This window comes from Oxyura jamaicensis, chromosome 1 (genome assembly GCF_011077185.1).
Source record: "Oxyura jamaicensis isolate SHBP4307 breed ruddy duck chromosome 1, BPBGC_Ojam_1.0, whole genome shotgun sequence".
Taxonomy (NCBI): Eukaryota; Metazoa; Chordata; class Aves; order Anseriformes; family Anatidae; genus Oxyura; species Oxyura jamaicensis.
In genome coordinates this window covers 58,579,570-58,597,387 of record NC_048893.1, presented here as the reverse complement: position 1 = coordinate 58,597,387, position 17,818 = coordinate 58,579,570, and the positions used below count along the sequence as shown (strand labels likewise).

General features: G+C 47.5%; 1 protein-coding gene across 8 annotated transcripts in view; it reads right to left on the bottom strand.

Moving 5' to 3' along the window:
• HIPK2 (homeodomain interacting protein kinase 2) overlaps positions 1–17,818 on the bottom strand; it is a 113,943-nt gene that overhangs the window by 34,997 nt on the left and 61,128 nt on the right. The gene's annotated exons all lie outside the window — the stretch shown is intronic.

Here is a 17,818-nt window from a genome sequence, read left to right as displayed (position 1 = left end):
ACCAACAGCCAGACATTAAATAAACATTATAGGACTGGTATAAAAGGATTACTGACTTTTTAAACAAATGGATACAACCATAAAACAGAGAAATAACCTAATTAGATCTATTAGATCTAAGTCTGTTTGTCAGGAGGAAGTAGCCAAGAAGCCTTTGCTTTCCAATCTGTCCCAGACACCTGATTAAATTTCCTCTTCTCTTCCAGGTGAAACGGGCAAAAAGCAGTGGCAGTCCCGCCACATAGCTACTGTCTGCTTCAGAAGATGGCCACCGAAACACCTCTGCTCAGCGGGTCTCAGCGTTAGCTAGCCCCACTGTGGAAACCGAGGAGGTAAAAGCTTTAGCTCCCTCTCTCCATGAGGATGAGGCCGCAGCAAGCAGAGCGGCCTTCATGTTGTAGCAGTAGGGACGTCTGCGCTGTCCTGGAGAACCCAGCTAAGCCACTGCAGTCGTTTAGCTCAGACTTCCCCACGTCGCTTTTCTTACTTCCCCCACCTCGGCCCAGATTTCCACATGCAGTTCAGTGCGATAATTCCTGGTCTACACAGGGACCGCCTAAGGTTTCTCTCCTGCTCTTCTTGCAGATCTTGCAACACTGTCTTTTAAAGCCTCCCTTCCTGGAGTCAGGTGATGCACAATACGGAAACTTACTTTCCCATCCTCCTCTAACTATTAAAAAAAAAAAAGAAAAAAAAAAAAAAAAAGAAGACAGATAAGAGAAAGAAACACACGTTGCTTTAAAACTTTCATCATTTTAAAAACAGCCTTAGGACTTCTTGGGCCCTGATGCATATTTTGGGAATGCCTGAGGTTGTCTGCTGAGCAAATCAAGTGCCACCATCCAGAACTGGAAACAGGACCCATGGTTCCCAGTTTCCCATCTGTCATCAGGATAAGATCTGACACCAGTGAGATCATACTAAGGATTACCGATTGCAGTGGAAAATATTATGTTTTAATCATGCTATTACACAGTCATGTGTAGACAAGTCTTTAGCTAAGAAACCAAGAAAAATGGTATTTTTTTCCGAAGAAACAAGCAAAGGCCATGTAACAAGAATCCACGCCTTATCTTCAGTACACAAACTTCCCCAATTTTGGGCTGACCTGTAACGATAAAAGCCCTGAACTATTTGTTCGCAAACTAGCAACACAGAATGTAAGAATTAAGGGAATTTCTAGGATTTTAAGGCTAGTCTGCTTTGTGCCATTCCCAAAACAAACAAAGAAAACCCAACAACCACATGCCAGCAACTTAAAAAGCAGATACCTTTAGCTCTTCTAATTTCAGCTTCATGCTGTTCTCATACCCCACTGCTCTTTAGCCCATCATGACAAACTTTTTATTCTAACACCAATCTCTACTTAGGAACAAGGGGTTAATTTTCCTCCTTTCCTTCCTATTCCGTCATCCCTGCACACTAGTCGACACCTAGACAAAATGCAGAGAGAAAAAGACAGCTATGGTGACCTGAATCTCATTACTATGTAAATCCTGCATTCAAAGCCATCTGCCTCTCCCTGTCTGCCTTCCACATTGTGAACGAAATGTCCCTGGTCACTAATGAGAGCTCAGCCTCGAGCCGCCTGAACTTCAGATCCCTCCCACTAACTCAAGTGGAGGGAGCGGAGGGGTGGACTAGCGGTGGGATATTCCCAACGTGATATTGCTAGAAACCTCCCTGTTCATAAAAAAACACTTGCACTGCTGTCATATGCAGCACACACCTCCTCCCCTCTCTCCCCACACTTATGCTGCCAACACCTCCAGACCCCTGCAAGAAGGGATGACCTAGAATTTGAGATTCCAAAATTTCTCTTTTTTTATTGCGAGTCCTCAGCTGTCCAGTCGGTTTTCCATAAAGCTCCTGCTTCTGGAGTGTGCCAATTAGGTAAGAATTTATTTTTCACATAAAAAAAAAGTTTTGCATCTCCACTGTTGGGAAGTAAAACAGAAGGCCAGCACCCATACCATTTAGACGCATAAAAGGCGACTTAAGGGAATGCCATTCATTATATTAAACCAGACGTATCATTGTGGAGAGGGGGGGTGGTGATGTATTTTTACTTTACTTTCCCTGTTTGGAAAGCTGGTATTTGTAGTACTTTATCAAGCCTAAACACTACTTTCAATCAAAGCCCAAACAGAAGAATGCCAACGACAGATTTGGAACAGTGGTAAGAACCCCTGTGTGAGCTGGGCCAGACCTAAGTGCTGCGGGGCCGTGCGTACACCAATGCCAGTGTTTGTGTTACGGCTTTCACACAGCCCTGCCTCTGTTTCCTCACTGCAACTCTTCCACAGAGAGGGAGCAGCCCGAAGACAAAAGACATTGTTAAGTTAATTAACCAGTCATTAGGACACAAGAGAAGAACAGGTATCGTGTGCACCAAGCGGGCTTCCTGACTTTCTGCTAGCGGACACCTCCCATTTGTCATGTGTAAGGGAGAGCTGGAGTCACCCCAAAGGAAGCAACGCCTGTCTGTCCGTCTGCCCGGCAGTGGCTGCTGGCACTCCCTGCTGACAGCCAACGCCAACCTTGTGGTGGAGATGCTACAAGTCCTGCACAGGAACAGCTCATCTTCTGATAAAATCTCCTCCGAACCTCTGGCAGGTGGAGATTGGTTTGTGTTCAGAGATACTTCTGTATATGCACCTTTATTGAACACACAGAACTCCTCCCTTTCTTAGCAAAAGCACACGCCAGCTTTTTAAGACAAGGTGAGATCTTGGCTTCAATCACACATCATGGCATGGAGTTCCAGAGACAACTTTTGCTTTAATTAACATCTCAAGTCTGTTGTTTAAAGCCTGATTTTCCTTTATCAGGTTTAAATTTGTCATCTCTCGCTTCATGCTCACATGAATTGGCCTAAAGGTGAAAACCTAAGTTCTTGAATCACCTTTCCTTTTAGCACAAAGTATTTTTATCTCTCTGCCTTGTTCTGCCTTGCTTGTCTTCTTTCTGAATGAAGCAGCTCCTGGCTTCTCAGCTTTCCATCCTGTGGATGTTTTAGTCCCCTTCCCCTGCCTCTACAGCTCCTCTTCCTGACATGACTGCCTGGAGACAGGCTGAGCAGATCTATAAACAGTCTTAAACGCAAGGATATTCCCCAGACTTATTTTGTGCTATTTGCAGAATGCTTCGGCATTCCAGTCTTCCCTGAACCTAGTATTTTGTTTGCTTTTGGAGTGACGCTAGACATTTCAGCAGATGTTTTATCTGGGAGATCCTCTGAGATGCACAGTCCTTTCTCCAAGGGAGCTACAACTAATTTAAGACATAGAATTATGTAGAAATAATTCAGTTTTCCTCTTCAAATGTTTACTGCCTTTCAATGCCGTGGTGATCTGGAATAAAGTTGTTTGTAATACAGATAAAATCCCTTAAATGTTCCTGCAGCATAACTTAAACAGTTCTGTGGTATCTGCACACTTGGGCACTTCACTGCTGGCCCATCAGTTTTTACAGATAATTAATATATTAAAGTAACTCTGCCCTAAAATGCGTATGCAGGCCGTTCTACAACGGACCCTTTTATTCCTAAAAGCACTCAGATTTAGCTCAGCTGCTCTAAGAATGTTGTAATTTTCTTTTCCAAGGGGGGAAAGAAAACATTTTCATGTCTTAGGCAGTTGTTATGTGGGATTTCTCCATTCTGCAGCTGGTAACACTATATAACAGGGTAAAATACTCTATTAAAGTGTGCTCATCACAGTATTGCAATTATAAACCCAAATTCACATGGCAGCAGGTTCTCCCAGAACAGCAATGTGTGGTTTCGTCTGTCTTCAACAAATCTCTTCATGGCTGCCCAGTGAAGTGTTTTCCATCCCAATAATACTGCTTGTTCTAAACATAAACTCACCAAACCTTTCAATTTTGGCAGGGACCTCGTTTCAGACCACGCAAAGGCAGCTTGCTGCCTGATACTTTGGTACGTGCAGGCTGTGTATCTGCTGTGCCCTCAGCACAGTAATTCCAGCCTCCAGTACAAGGCACACAGAGGGAAAACAGAAAACTTCACCCTCCTGTCCTTCCTTTGCCATGAGCTGCCTTTGACGTCTCTCAACAAAATGCACTGTTCAGTACATAGGCCCAACAACCTGGTCTACAGCTCATGCACATCTCACCAATACAGACCGGAGATTTAAGAAGCACTTGCAACCAACCTGGGAGAGACTTAAACAGCCCGCATGAGTGGCCCATATCTTTGAATCACAGAATCATTTAGGTTGAAAGGGACCTCTGAAGGCCATCTGGTCCAACCCTAGGGCCACCTAGAGAAGGTTGTCCAGGACCACATCCAGACAGCTTTTGAATATCTCCAAGGATGGAGACTCCACAACCTCTCTGGACAACTTCTGCCAGTGCTTAGTCACCTGCAAAGTGTTTCCTGATGTTCAGACTTCCTGTGTTTCCGTTTGTGCCCATTGCCTCTTGTCCTGTCATTGGGCACCACAGATAAAAGCTTAGCTCCATGCACTTTGTGGCCTCTCTTCAGCTGGGTTCCACCCACACGCCTCCAAGAGAGAGGCAGCCAGCCCATCCCCACTTCCTGCATCTCCTGTCCCATTCCCAGACAGACTTACTGCCCTGGTCACAAAGGATGACCTGCTCCTTGTCTCAGCGCTGGGCCCAGCAAGTGCCCCAGCACCTTAGATCAGAGCTTGAAGGCACTGTGTCCTGCAGAGACCTGCTGGAACTGGCATGGGACCACACATTTCTCCTCTGTTCATACCCAGGGCATGAGGATCCCTGCAGGTCCCCAAAGGCTGAAGCACCATCTCATCATTTGCTTGCACCTCACATATGACCCTGTCCTACTTGCAGGCCTTCCGCTGGCAGAGTATTTACTTTAGCAACCTGGCTTTGTGGCAGGGTAATTTCATTGTCTGGTGTTTCTGTCAGCAAAATTAATTACCAGTCTAGCTCACCGGCTTTTTCACCCACACATCACAGGACATTAAAAACAAATGCCAAAAAAATTCATTTCCACAGACTTGGGCTCAGAGAGCTGGGCTCTTTCTGAATGAACAGCCGCCCTTGGGAATAATTCCCCACCTCTGGGAGGGCCCCATGGCTGAGCATCACTGTCTCGGCATAGTCCTTCATGGGCAAGTATACAGATCAGGCAAAAACACAACGCAAAACTTGATGCTGGCTGGCACCTCCAGCACAAAGTGTGCCTGCTCCTTGCCTTCAGGGTGATGGTTGTTGAAGGAGGCTGTAGGCAGCTGTTGGTAACAGGAACTACTTGCTCACCATCTCCACACAACGGGCAGGAGGGCCTCTAAAGCTCACATTAACACACTCCCTATTTCGCAGGTCACACACAGATGTACCCAGTTTCTGGAAAGGACTCGGGGTAGCCAGTCATTTCCCAGGCCATCAGACCACCAGCACAACCGCCACTAGAGGGTAGCTCCGACACTGCATTGCTCACATTGCCCTCGCCCATCCCTCAAGATTAGTTTGCAACACATCAAAAAATATCTGTATCTGCTCAGAGGACTGGAAGCTGTATCCACTCAGCCTTCGGTGATGGTTTATGTTACAGGACATAAATATAAACTGGAGGCCGGTAGCAAGTGAGGTACTGCAGGGGTTTATCCTGGGACCCTTCTTGTTTAATGTCTTTATCACTGGCCTGGGGCAGGAGGCAGAGTACGCCCTCAGCCAGTCTGCAGATGACACCAAACTGGGGGGACCTTGCCACAAGGGCATACCGCGACCCAGAGGGATTCGGACAGGCAGGAGGCACGGGCCAACGGGGACTTTATGACACTCAGCCAGGACAAATGCTGAGTCCCACACCTGGGACGGATGAACCTGGGTGATGATAGCTGGGGTGAGCTCGGCTGGAAAGGCCGTGAGCATCCTGGCTTGGGGGGCAGTGGGATAAATGCAGGCCCTGGCAGTAGCGGGGCCAAAGGCCTCCCAGGCTGTGTGGTGAGCAGCAGGGCCAGCAGATGGTGGGTGGTGGTTACCCACCTCCAGCCACACTTGTGAGACTGTACCTGGGTATCACTTGCCCCAGCAAGACAAGCTCAGGCTCTGATCTCAGAGCTGACCATACCCGGAGCAGCAGGTTGAATTGAATGATCCCGAGGCCCCCTTCCACCTCAACTACTTCATGCAGTACGGTAGGTACACACTTGTCAATAGCAAGGTCACCCCGATCCTCCTATATATGCAGGCAAAACACTGCATAGCTGGGAGTGTTTTGGGGAGTTCAGGTGTAGGTCCCAGGGCATTTTTATCGAGTGCACACACAGTTCTTTCTGTCTTTTCAAAACAGAGCAAGTTACACCAGAATTACTTCAGGACTTGAGCGGCATAGTTATCAAACAAGCTTCAGGAACCTATCATTACTAAGGGTATTTAGTAGCAAATAAATCACAGAAGCAGACTAAACCACCCATCCCTTGACACTGCTCAGGTTCCACCAGTGCTGGCTGTTATGAGTGAAAATACTCCAGAGGATTGTGCCAGAGACTCTAAGGGCTTGACTGGACCCCAGGAAGCCACCCGCTGCCTCCCTGTCCCAATATAGGGCCATCTATGCCTACGTCCCTCCTGGCAAGCGCTCAGCCAGCTTGTCTTACAGACCTCCCATGGTGGAGAGACCATAAACCTCACTGTGTCCCAAAGGACCTCACCTCTTGTAATTTTAAGGAATAATACAGCTGTGCATAGCTGACTTGATGTCATGCTTAATTACAACTTGTTGTCTATCGGATGTCTATGTAATATATATGGAAAAAGAAAACTCGATACATCTAACTTGACTTTGCTTATATTCAGTTTTCTGCCAGGCTGCACTTCCTCCCCCTCTTACTCCTCCCTTTGCCTGAACGCAGATTTGGTACCTATAAACGTGTCTGGTTTTCTCTCCTTTTGCTTACTTCTGTTACCTTTTCTGCTCTCTGTGTGCACTTCTCGTGGATGGAGAGAGATGGATATCAAGCACTGAATTTAGGAGAGCTAAAACTTGTGGAGAGATGCACGCCACGTGCCACAAACACAGCCCTTTGCTGCTGCAGGGGTGAGCTGGGTGAGTACAGGTCGTGTGCATCCATCTTCAAAAATGGGTTTTCATGCAGATACCTATACACTAGGTACCCAACTGGGGTCCTGACGCCTGCCATGACTGTCAGCACCAGGCAATTGTGAAAAGGAATTTGCATGGGTTAATCCTGGAAGAGCTTCAAGCACACCGCAGCAGCATGCCCCAAGCACATGCCATCGCTACCCACCTTTCCTGGGATTAAGAAGGCTGGATTCAGCCAGGAACACAGAAGCCTGGGTTTAAGTGGAGAGGGAGGGGTGACCGCTGGGAGGACCCGCACCGCTCTGCTCTCATACATACATTGCACATATACATTCTGTTTAGATTAGGGCCGGAGAGAAAACCTCCAGCTCCCTTCAGCAAGAGCAAATGACTGAAGCCCTGAGCTGGAGAAAGCAGCGCAGCTGTTTGTGGAAACAAGACAAAAGATTTAGAAACAGTTGCTTTTTTCTCCTCTCCCATGTCAGGCTGTTTACAGAAACCAGGGGATGAAATTTTGCAGACAAAAACAGTGAGAGCAGCCTGTCAGTCTTGGAGGGAGGGAGAGGGAGAGGGAGGGGAGCGTAGGCTTCTTTCAGGATTATGGATCATTGCTAAATTGCTCTATCAATTATTAAACCCATCACTCAAAGCGCAGTAACCAAAATATAGCAGATAAAGCCTTTCTCATCCACTCTCCACCAGCTGCTCTCCTCCTTCTAAAGCCAGAGGGGAATGAAAATTCCCGTACTTTGTGTTTTATAAACATTGTTTTCCCTGTGCCTTGAAAATAAAGCTTTTTCGGACAAGGTACAAAAGAACTGAGGCCAGGCCAGACAAATATTAAAGGAGGACTTGCCCTTTCAATTACCAGACCCAAAGAAAAAAAAAAAACACAATCTCCCCAATCAATATGATTTCCTAATGCCAATAGGTGAAACCATTTGTCTGTGGATAAATCAAGAGGCATACAGTAGCTGTTAGCTGCCATTTGCCTTTGTCCTTGGGTGGACCACGGCACGGTGGGTACCATCCCGGGAGAGGACGAGGCACGGGAAAGAGCTCTGCCTTTGATCTGGCCAGTGGCACTGCGGAGCTATGGTGGATCAGAGAGGAGGCACTCTGACTAGCCATGCTGACACAGTAAAGCCTCACAGAATAAAGAGGAGGTTCAGACTGGACATTAGGAAAAAATTCTTTACCGTGAGGGTGGTCAAACACTGGAACAGGCTTCCTAGAGAGGTGGTTGATGCCCTGTGCCCGTCAGTATTCAAAAGGCACTTGGACAATGCCCACAATAATATGCTCTAACTTTTGGTTAGCCCTGAAGTGGTCAGGCAGTTGGACTTGATCTTTGTGGGCTCCTTCAGCTGAACTAATTCTAAAGCAGAGCGGGGAACAGGACCGATCTGCAGATGGCACGGCTGTCACGTGGCTGCTGCTGTCTGACCGACATAACTTTCCAGCAGCACTATATGTGCTTGCTGGAGGCTGCGGCTCCAGTTCAGCAAAGCCCTTTACCATATGGGTAACCTGAAGCAAATACTTGCCTGAGTCCCCCAGAGGGCACTGGATACAGTTAAAGTTAAGCACACATTTAAGTGCTTTGCTGAATCTGAATCCACTGGCAAGTCTTTGTTGCACTTGAGCTGGAAATCTTAAGAGGCAAGAAAAGCTATTAAGCCCAATAATGGAAAAGAAAGCCGGGTCCTGGTTCAGCCAAGAGACACACTAAGCTTGTCCCAGCCGGGCGTGCATCTTTGTACATCCCCAGAGAAAGCCCGGCTGGATGGATCACAAACATGCTCGTCAGCTTGGGCTCTGAAATGCAGGGCTCTGTGCGCTTCGGAGAAGGGGCACGATGCTGAGCACCACCAACACCCTGAGGCACAGCAGCTCCATGCTGACCCCAAAGTGCAGAAACATGCATGTGGGGTGGTGCAACAACACACTGTGACCTCTGGTTGTTCCCTCAGACAAAGGGTAACGCGTGGCAGGGCGAGCTAGGGTTTTCCCAGGTTACGGAAGAAAGCAGAGAATAGAAAAATCATAATTTGAAAACAAAAGCCCTATCCATGCCAGGCAGCGAATGGATGAGCCGCAGTGTATTGGGTGCAGAGATCCCCTGAAGGAGGCATCTGATCGAGAGGGGAAGAATGCCAGTTATGTGCTTCCATTCATGCCACTGCAATGCAAGCATAATTCTGACTGCTTTCTGACCCACAGTATGCAATTTATGCAAATCCAAGCTGTTCTCGCTTCCCTCAGAGCCAAATGTCCACCAATGCCAGAGCTGGCTTGAACTTTTTGTTTTCCTTTTCAAATCTATTGTTTTCACTGCTGAATATTGAAGACCTTTAGCTGTTGCTGTTGCACTTCTTTGGAAATGAAATAATAATTTAAAAACCCCGCAGCACACAGATGCAGTCAGGAGTTGACTTCTTGCCTCCGATGGCCTCCCATCCGGCCACTCTCAGCTCCAGCCCAGTCCCTTATCGTTCCAGACCAGAGCCCTGTCACGTATCGGCCAAACGAAGCTCCTTGGGCCGGATCTGTGATGTTCCCCGAGACTTCTGCTCACAGCAAATTCCGAAAGTTGCACCAAGCTGTATGGCGGTTTTATGGGATTAGGCTGACGACCAAGCCAACTGCCAATATAAGGCTTCAAACAATTTCTGCCCTGGCAAACGGGGATACAAACCAGGCTCTGGCCATGATCCTAAGACTGGCTTCACAGAGCAAGTAGCAGGTCTGAGGCTAAAAGTATCAAATTTCTGCAGCTTTCCTTTATTTTTTTCCCTTTTAATCATGTCCACTGGCTGCTTTTTTAATTAAAAAAAGACAAAGACAAAAATAAAGTACTTATCCTGCTTGCCTCTCAGAGAAAGGAGCAGTGCCCTTCACTTATCTCTGAAGAGCCACACAGATTTAATATTATTATTAGTAGCAACTATTTGTATTTCTGTAGCACGCAGAAGTCCCAGTGGAGACTGGAGCCCCATAACGCTAGACATTAAAAGATGACGTGCTAAAAGACTGTGTCTGTTCCAGAGAATTTATGATCTAAAACGACGTGTGGTGACAATGGAACAGATTGGGGAAGCAATTTGCCCAAGATCATATGGAGAGAGTGTAGCAGCGCCAAGAAAAGAAGCGGGGTCCTTGAGAACAGCGTGCCATCGCTACTAGACCACCGTGTCTTCTATTTATGATATTCGGGAATCACATTAATAATACATGGTTTTGAAGGGTCTTTCAAAAGAAACAGTGTTACTGATGCGAGGCAGGTTTTGAGGTGAAATGACCTGTAAATATAATCTAGCTAGGTGGTAGGGAGCTGTGTCAGGAACCGTTCACAAAATTCAATGCCCAGCTCAGGGAGTCGTAGCACCCGACCTCTGCTGGGAAGACCTGCCCGGTCTACAAAGTCATTTTGGGAAGGGCCTGAGCATGCCAGCCCACCCGCTGACCTAACCCATGGAAGTAACCAGAGCACACTGGAACTGGCTATTTCTGCAGCAGAGAGATGAAAATTTCCAAATTTAACTCGAGCTCTACGAGGATAAACACACACCACGAAGCAAAACACAGAGCATGTGATAAAAGCTCCCTGTACAAATATCAGGGCAGAGCACTGAGAGAAAAAACAAACAAACAAACAAAAACCTGCTCTTTCACAGAATTAGGGAAACATGAATCCACTCAGAATTTAACTTTTAGTTGTACTTATGTTTGGGCTAGTATTTGGAAGGATGAAGCAGGGCTTTACCATACCAGGTGCTGTAAAAAAAAACAACAGAAAACAGTCCCTGACCTAAAAGATTCACAAGCTGGCCACAAATCCCTGAGCACCCTGGAATTACAGACTCAGGGACTTGCTGCTCAGCATCCGCTAAGCCAGGATCTGCGACCAGTGGCCCAGCGGGGTGCCTGCTCACAGCCTGGGCCCCACAGGCCAGGATGGGACCCATGATGCTACCCCACTGCCGGGTACCAAAGGGACACGAGGCAGGAAGGTTTCAGCCAATCTTCAGGAAGGGCAAAGAATCATCCCTAAAATCTCAAGGCTGCTGTCGCACATGGCTCCCCTGAGCAAGTTAACACGTTAATGTCCCTCCAGCATGCACGAGGACCTGAGGCTTTCCAGCCCAAACCCGAGTACCGTGGGGTCACTGGGCACCCCTGCTCTGCACAGAGAACCCAGCCCATGGCACGGCAATGGAGACGAGGAGGGATCCTGATGTCCCCCGGCCCTATCTCCCACACCAGCTCCCCTGTCCCTGCCCTTCTCGCTCCCCCACCAGCCCTTGCCTTCTCCAGCCACCGGTTTGTTTCCTCCTCAGCTCTGGCTTTACCCGTTGATGCCACGCATCTCGCAGGAGCTGGACAGAAGAGCAGGATATCAGCAAGAATGTATGCATGTGCAAATAGTTCAGAAGGAATCGCAGTGCTTGTGGAAGGGTAACAGAAGGGAGACTTGTAAAATAAAAGTCTTGCAAAGTAAGTTCATTCTTCATTTAAAATCATTACATGGAAAATTCAATTGTTCTCCAACGCATCTCTGTACCAAATCAGGAGACTAAATTCAATCATTAAAGTGTGAAGCAGATGAATTTAAATCCATAGTAAGTGCAAATTTCAACACAATTTTAAGTAAGGAGTCGCTCCCAACACCTTCGTAACATGTCAACACATAGTCATATATTTGTTTCTGGGACTCTTCAAATGTCTCCTTTTACAGTTTCAATTTTTTCTTGCCAAAACAAATCCTTAAAGCTACCCCGATCTTCTGAAAAAAATATAAACATTTTCTACATGTTAAAACTTTAGGTAGCCCATGAGAAAGATTTTGGAGAGACAAAACCTGCAGAAAAAAATGTAATACAAAAGAAACTTTTCCTCCTCTTTGCTACACAAGAGTGGAATTTGGAATGATTCCCGTCTGATTAATTTTAACTTTTAATTTGTCCTTGGATCTCACTGCAGTACGGACGTCATTTCTTAATTTGACTGTTTTGCAAGTAGCCAGGACTGTCCTTGTAAAGGGCGAAGAAATCCCCATATATCAGGAATGGTTTTGGCTGAGGGGAAGTTTGGTAATTACTCCGGAGGAATGAACACAACAATCAGAAGTACTTCCCAGGACATGAAGACAAAGATCCACCCTTTCTTGAAAGAAAGGGCTCCCTTTATGTACACATTCGTATCTTCAGTTATCACGACTGCCTGTAACCATTTAGCCCTCTAAGTCAACTGCACAGTTCAAGAACATTTCCTGGCATTCTTCACATTTTTTACATGTCACAGTTTTATCTGGTGTACATCATATGCTTTCCTCTGAATTGCCTCAACCGAGCTATCTCCCTCCTAACAAAGGAGTTTGGGGTTTATAAACTTCAGAACTGCAACTCTAAGAAACACGATCACTTGAAGGCTGTGTTAGAAATTATTGAAAACAGAGCAAGTTTGGGTTTGATAGGTAAAACCAGAGCATGTTCCAGCAGCCGGGGGATGCAGATGGACTGACATCTCCCCTTAAAGGCACTTTTACCTAGGCCTGTGCCACCAGTAACAGTGTAAGCACACAAATTAATCGCCCCACCGTCTTCGTGTCCACAGCTAACCTTAGGTTTCGTCACCTCCTTAGCTGCCCCCGTCCCCATCGATGTCCCCAGAGCTCCAGGTGCATCTATTTCAGCTGTAGAAATTGCAGTGCTCTGTTCACCCAGCACGGCAGCAAAGCAGGCGCTGCTTCCAGCAGCGGTACCTGGCCAGGTGGGCAGCCCCAGCACGCAGAGGATGCTGGCAGCGGCAGGACGACGATGTCCCTGCATGAGGTGTAACTAATTACCTGAAATATGATGTACTGCCTGCACACGGCAAGACTTAGGGTGCAATAACACGGCTGGACGTGAGCACTTTCCTAACAAACAAGACAGGGAAGGGAATAACTATATTTCCCCTGTTATTCTAAGGGGAGGTTCATGGAAAGGTTAGAGAGAAAACAATGCAGGCCATCGATCACGCAGACGGCTAACCTAGAAAGGTTACCACACGTTCCTGCCTCATTTTTCACATCTATAATTACCCCGCGGCCTCCCCCCACCCACCTCTTCCCGCGTCCCACCCACCGCCCAGCACCAGATACAAACCCCCACCGCTTTATTAATTATGGATTTTGTTTACTCTTCCTGTTGCTGCCCTGTCGAAGGATTGAGCAGCACAGCTCCTGCCATCCCCGCGGAGCAGCGCAGCTGGGACAGGGGAGCTTGACGTGTTTCCTGCTTCGTGAGGAGCTCCCACCTCTCCGCAGCGGTCGAGGTGGGATGGAGGTGGGAGGGATGCGGGTCTTTGCGCTTGCAACGTGATGCAGGGAAGCAAAGTAGGGGTGTGCGAGGGAAGACTGTTTCCATTCATGAAAGGCTCAGATTTGCTCTCGGATCTTCATCCAACCGAAACAAAATGCCAATATTGCTGAACATACTTAGCACCTCCTGAAGTGCAATCCTACTCCGAACAGTGCCTTGTCTAAAAACGGCATCGCCGGGCTCCTTGTTTACTGCATTCCCCCCGACGCCTGAACAGTACTTCTCGGTCTAAAAGAAAAATTACACTTTTTTCCCCTATCTACTAGACCTGCAGACTCAACCAAGGCTTTGAGAGCCACTCTGGACCCATTTCTCGTGCATTTATGCATGCGTTTACGGGCAGCCAAATTAGAGTTACGCAGAGATGGGCAGGGGAAGCACAAGGCAATGATTTGAAGACAGGGAATTTGCAGGGGACTCGCTATGTTTCCACTCAAAGCACGGCATCACATTTCTGATGCAGGGAACCTTGAGGGTCTTTATATTCCTTATTATTTCACTTAAAAAAAAACAAACATGCAAACAAAAAATCTTGTGGGGAAACCTAAAATAGTTTTCTTTGAGAACTTGCCCTCTGTAATCACCGTTTCTTCCTTCTGCAGTATTTTTGGAGCCAGGATTTTCAGTTGTAGAATAGTAGTAAATGTGTAAGGAAAGAAAAATTTCTGCTGCAGCAACAATAGTGAGAAATGCTTTAAGCCATCGATCTGAGAACTATTTTCTGGTTTTGCTCTTTTCCTATCGCACCAGAAATTATAATTAATTCATCCTCTAACAATACTAAAATCATTATTTTCTAACTGCAACCAAACCTGTAACAGAACACTGTGCTGATGCAAAGTGGGGAAAAAAATATGCTGATGAGTGAAAATCCTGCACAACAAATATCACTCATTGATACAAAGGTGCATGAACTTCCTGGTTTGGACCCCAGAAAACATCACACACAGTTGATGTTTGTGAAGAAAGAATCACACTGGAAAAGCCTGTACTAGTAGTCTCAAGAGGAAATATGTAATTTCTTTTGAAAAAGAATCCTAGAAATGGGAGAGCCTTTCAAATTCCTTTGAGGCTGATCCTGATGGAAAACAAGATACCAGGAGGATTCAGAAAAATCAAGGAGCTCTTGGCATCCTCCCCAAAAGCCAGAGAACCAAAAGCATGGCACTGCTCCCCTCTGAGACTAACTCCCTGTATCGACCGCAACCACATCCAACCGCACCAAAATACTCCAAGGCATTGCCAAACGTTTGCCATGGGGCCAAAACCACAGAGCATCACCACCCCTAAAGCTTTACTGCTGAGCTGGATTCACAACGGACATTGGAGAGGATGCTGGAGAAATTCCACAGTGGACGTTGGTTTTCACGTCCCAACGGTACCGCACAAAATCTCTCCTCCACACATGGAGTGCCAAAGCCTTTCTCAGCCAAACTCCCCACTTCCCAACGCTTAGGAGCACCCACCGCACTCAGATGCGGCTTCCCTTAGCCAAGCCCTGAGGAAAGCAGCATGGGATGGCTGAAGCAGTGACCTGCCACCTTTGACGCTGACTGTGGCACAGATATTCCAGCGACAGGCACCTCCATCAGCTCTCACATCAGCAGCAAGACTGACATTGCACCCTAGTACAGCTTGCTGGACCAAGGGGGGAGATCTGGACCAGATGTATAGAACTTCTGGTTTTGAAAATGCCCACAAGACCCTGAGGGATATTAGAACAGAAGAGCTCTAAATGCCTTCAAGGTAATTTCTAAGAAAATTTGAGGATCTGATGTGTACAGGTTGAACAATGGGAATTTTCTTCCCCTCCCAATTAAGTCAATTTACAGCTTTTTCAGGTCGATGAGTTACCCATAAGCTGTGCAATATGTGTTGGGGGACATCTCTTGGTTGCTTCTAAATTCCATTATTTATTTACTCGCTACAGAAACAAAGCACAAACGGCGACGCGGTACGGAGCCGCGCGCTCTGGCGTGGAGCAGCAGGCGCAGACCCATCAGGACTGCGACGGGCCCTCTGAGAATCCAGCTCACTCGCTTTCAGAAAAAAAATAAAAATAAAAAATCCTGCTTTCCCACTCTTCCTTGAAGCAGCCAACTAGATGAGGGAACGGTTAATTAGCTGATGTTTGTAAAGCCCTTTGAAGATGAAAAGTGTTATTTTTATTTTCAAGTCTCAAAGAAAAACAACAAAAAAAAGAAAATTAAAAGGGAAAAAAAGGCCACGGGAAGACTCGTGGTTTAACTGAGCGGGGAGCAGCAGAATTAAAGGAGCCTGGCTCCCTGTGGAGAGGGGTCTCAGACCAGAGCTCCCGCGCAGAGCTGCTCCTGCAGCAGTACATTCAGTGGCAAGCTGACACTGCAGCCTTTCCCCCGGGGCGTGCATTAACAGGGGCTCTGCCCAGCTGCTGATTTTCATGAAACATGTAGGACTCAGTGCCATTGAGACCCCTCCCCCTGCATCAAATTTGCTTGAATTCGTCCACCGGATTTGAAAGCTAAGGGGAACACAGTGGCAGCGTGATCGCACACGTCTCGTTTCCTTAGAAAAGCAGACTAAAAGCGAATGAGGAAGGCCCTTGAACAGAAAAAGGTGCAGTGTCTGGCTAGCCAGAACCCAGGTGGGCTATTTTTTTCCTTCAAGCGCAAACTAAGGAAGTGGTTTACCTATTTTAAACACTTTGCATCTATGGTTGGAATTTTTGCATCTCCCTTTTATTTTCTGTGCTTTGTTTTGTTTATTTCCCGTGTCCTTGGCACCCCGAGGATGCGCTCGCAGCAGAGGCACGTTGCGGTGCAGCACAACCATTCCCTGGCAGCTGGGGAGCAACAAGAAGCTTACAGGTGGGTGCCCTGCCCTGGGTGGACAAGAATAGCAAGAAGGCAGATGAGGATTGCAGCGTATTAGCAAAGCTGTGCTTAGCACCTGAGACAAGAAGGACAACAAGCTGTGACAGGTGAGGCCTGAAGTGACCTGGCTGCACAGACGGGGAAGACTTTATGTTGTGTACCCCATCAGAGTTCCTTCATCACCGTGTTCTCATCAAAATCTCATGGCCACCAAAAATAAACAGGATGCTAGCTTTGAGTTGCCCTGTTCGACAACATCTAAGTATTCATCCTGATGATGATACCTCATGTCTCACTCCAGATAGGATTGTTCCCCCAAGACCGGGACCAGCAGCCCTGTCCTGAGCCTGCTCCCACCTGTAATTCCTCCTCCTGCTCTCAGATCAGCCACGCACCAGAGCTGCAAGGTCCCGCTTAAAAACAGCCATCTGGTGAAGGGGCAGGAAGAACCAGTTAAAAACAGAGTAGCTCCACCATATGGAGAAAATAATTCTGTTGGGCAGTGTAGGAAGAAGCAAACCCTATTATAATAATTGTGTTGCCAAGCAATGTTGCAGGCTTGTTTTTCCCCCTCACAGCTTCGGCACTGATGAAGAACAGAGCTTCCCCCATACCATCCCCACGGCAAGACCATACCGTTCCCCGCGTGTGCTGTGGGATTACCAGGTTACACCACCCAACCTCCACAGCGTGAGCCAAGCACAGGGATGGGAGCACCGTGTGCTCCACCTCCCTCTACCCCTTCCATTTTGGGCAGAAGCAAGGAATTTGGGAAAAGGTGATCCACTTCAGCTGCACTGCACCCCAAGGAAGGCGGCTGAGGCCTCAGAGGTATCACAGGAGAAAATTTCTCTAGAGACAAGCTCAGGTTTGTACGATGGCCTGTGATTCCCAACGCCAGCCAATGCACACCTCAGAGCTAAAGGGCATCGTGAGGATCCTGGCCCTCCTGTCCTCCCCAAAACAACCTGGAAAGTGCAACCTGCTAAAGGAAAAAAAAAAAAAAAAGCTGCAATCAGGTTCTTCCAGATATCAGCTCCCCTTGTTTAGACATTTCTGGGATGTCATTAAGAGGATACCCAGTGTGCCAGCCCCAGATGTGCTCCTGACTGCCTGCAGCTCAATGGCGATCCCTCCGTGGAGGTCACACTGGGCAGTTCCCCCAGGCCAGCCACCCCTCCTCGGCCTCCTGGGGTCCTGTAATCCCATTATCGTCACGAGGAGCTAATGACACACACCACGGTGAGCTAACCCAGGGCATGAGGAAGGACCTGAACTTTAAGCACAGCCACCACCCAGATCGATGGCAGGTACCCGCAGCCCTCAGCCTCCAAGGGACGTCCCTCCTGCTGAGCCACGTGTGGCAGGCGTGCTCTTCCAAGCACAAGGCTCCTACTTTCTTTTCACAAAGACCTTGCTCTTTTCCCCTTTTTCCTTTGTTCCCCTGCCCTGTCTCCCTCTCATCCACTCCCGTGCTCTGCCTTCACACAAAGCTACGTTTACTTCCAATGACAGCCTTGCAGCCAGAGGTGGACAAACCCTCT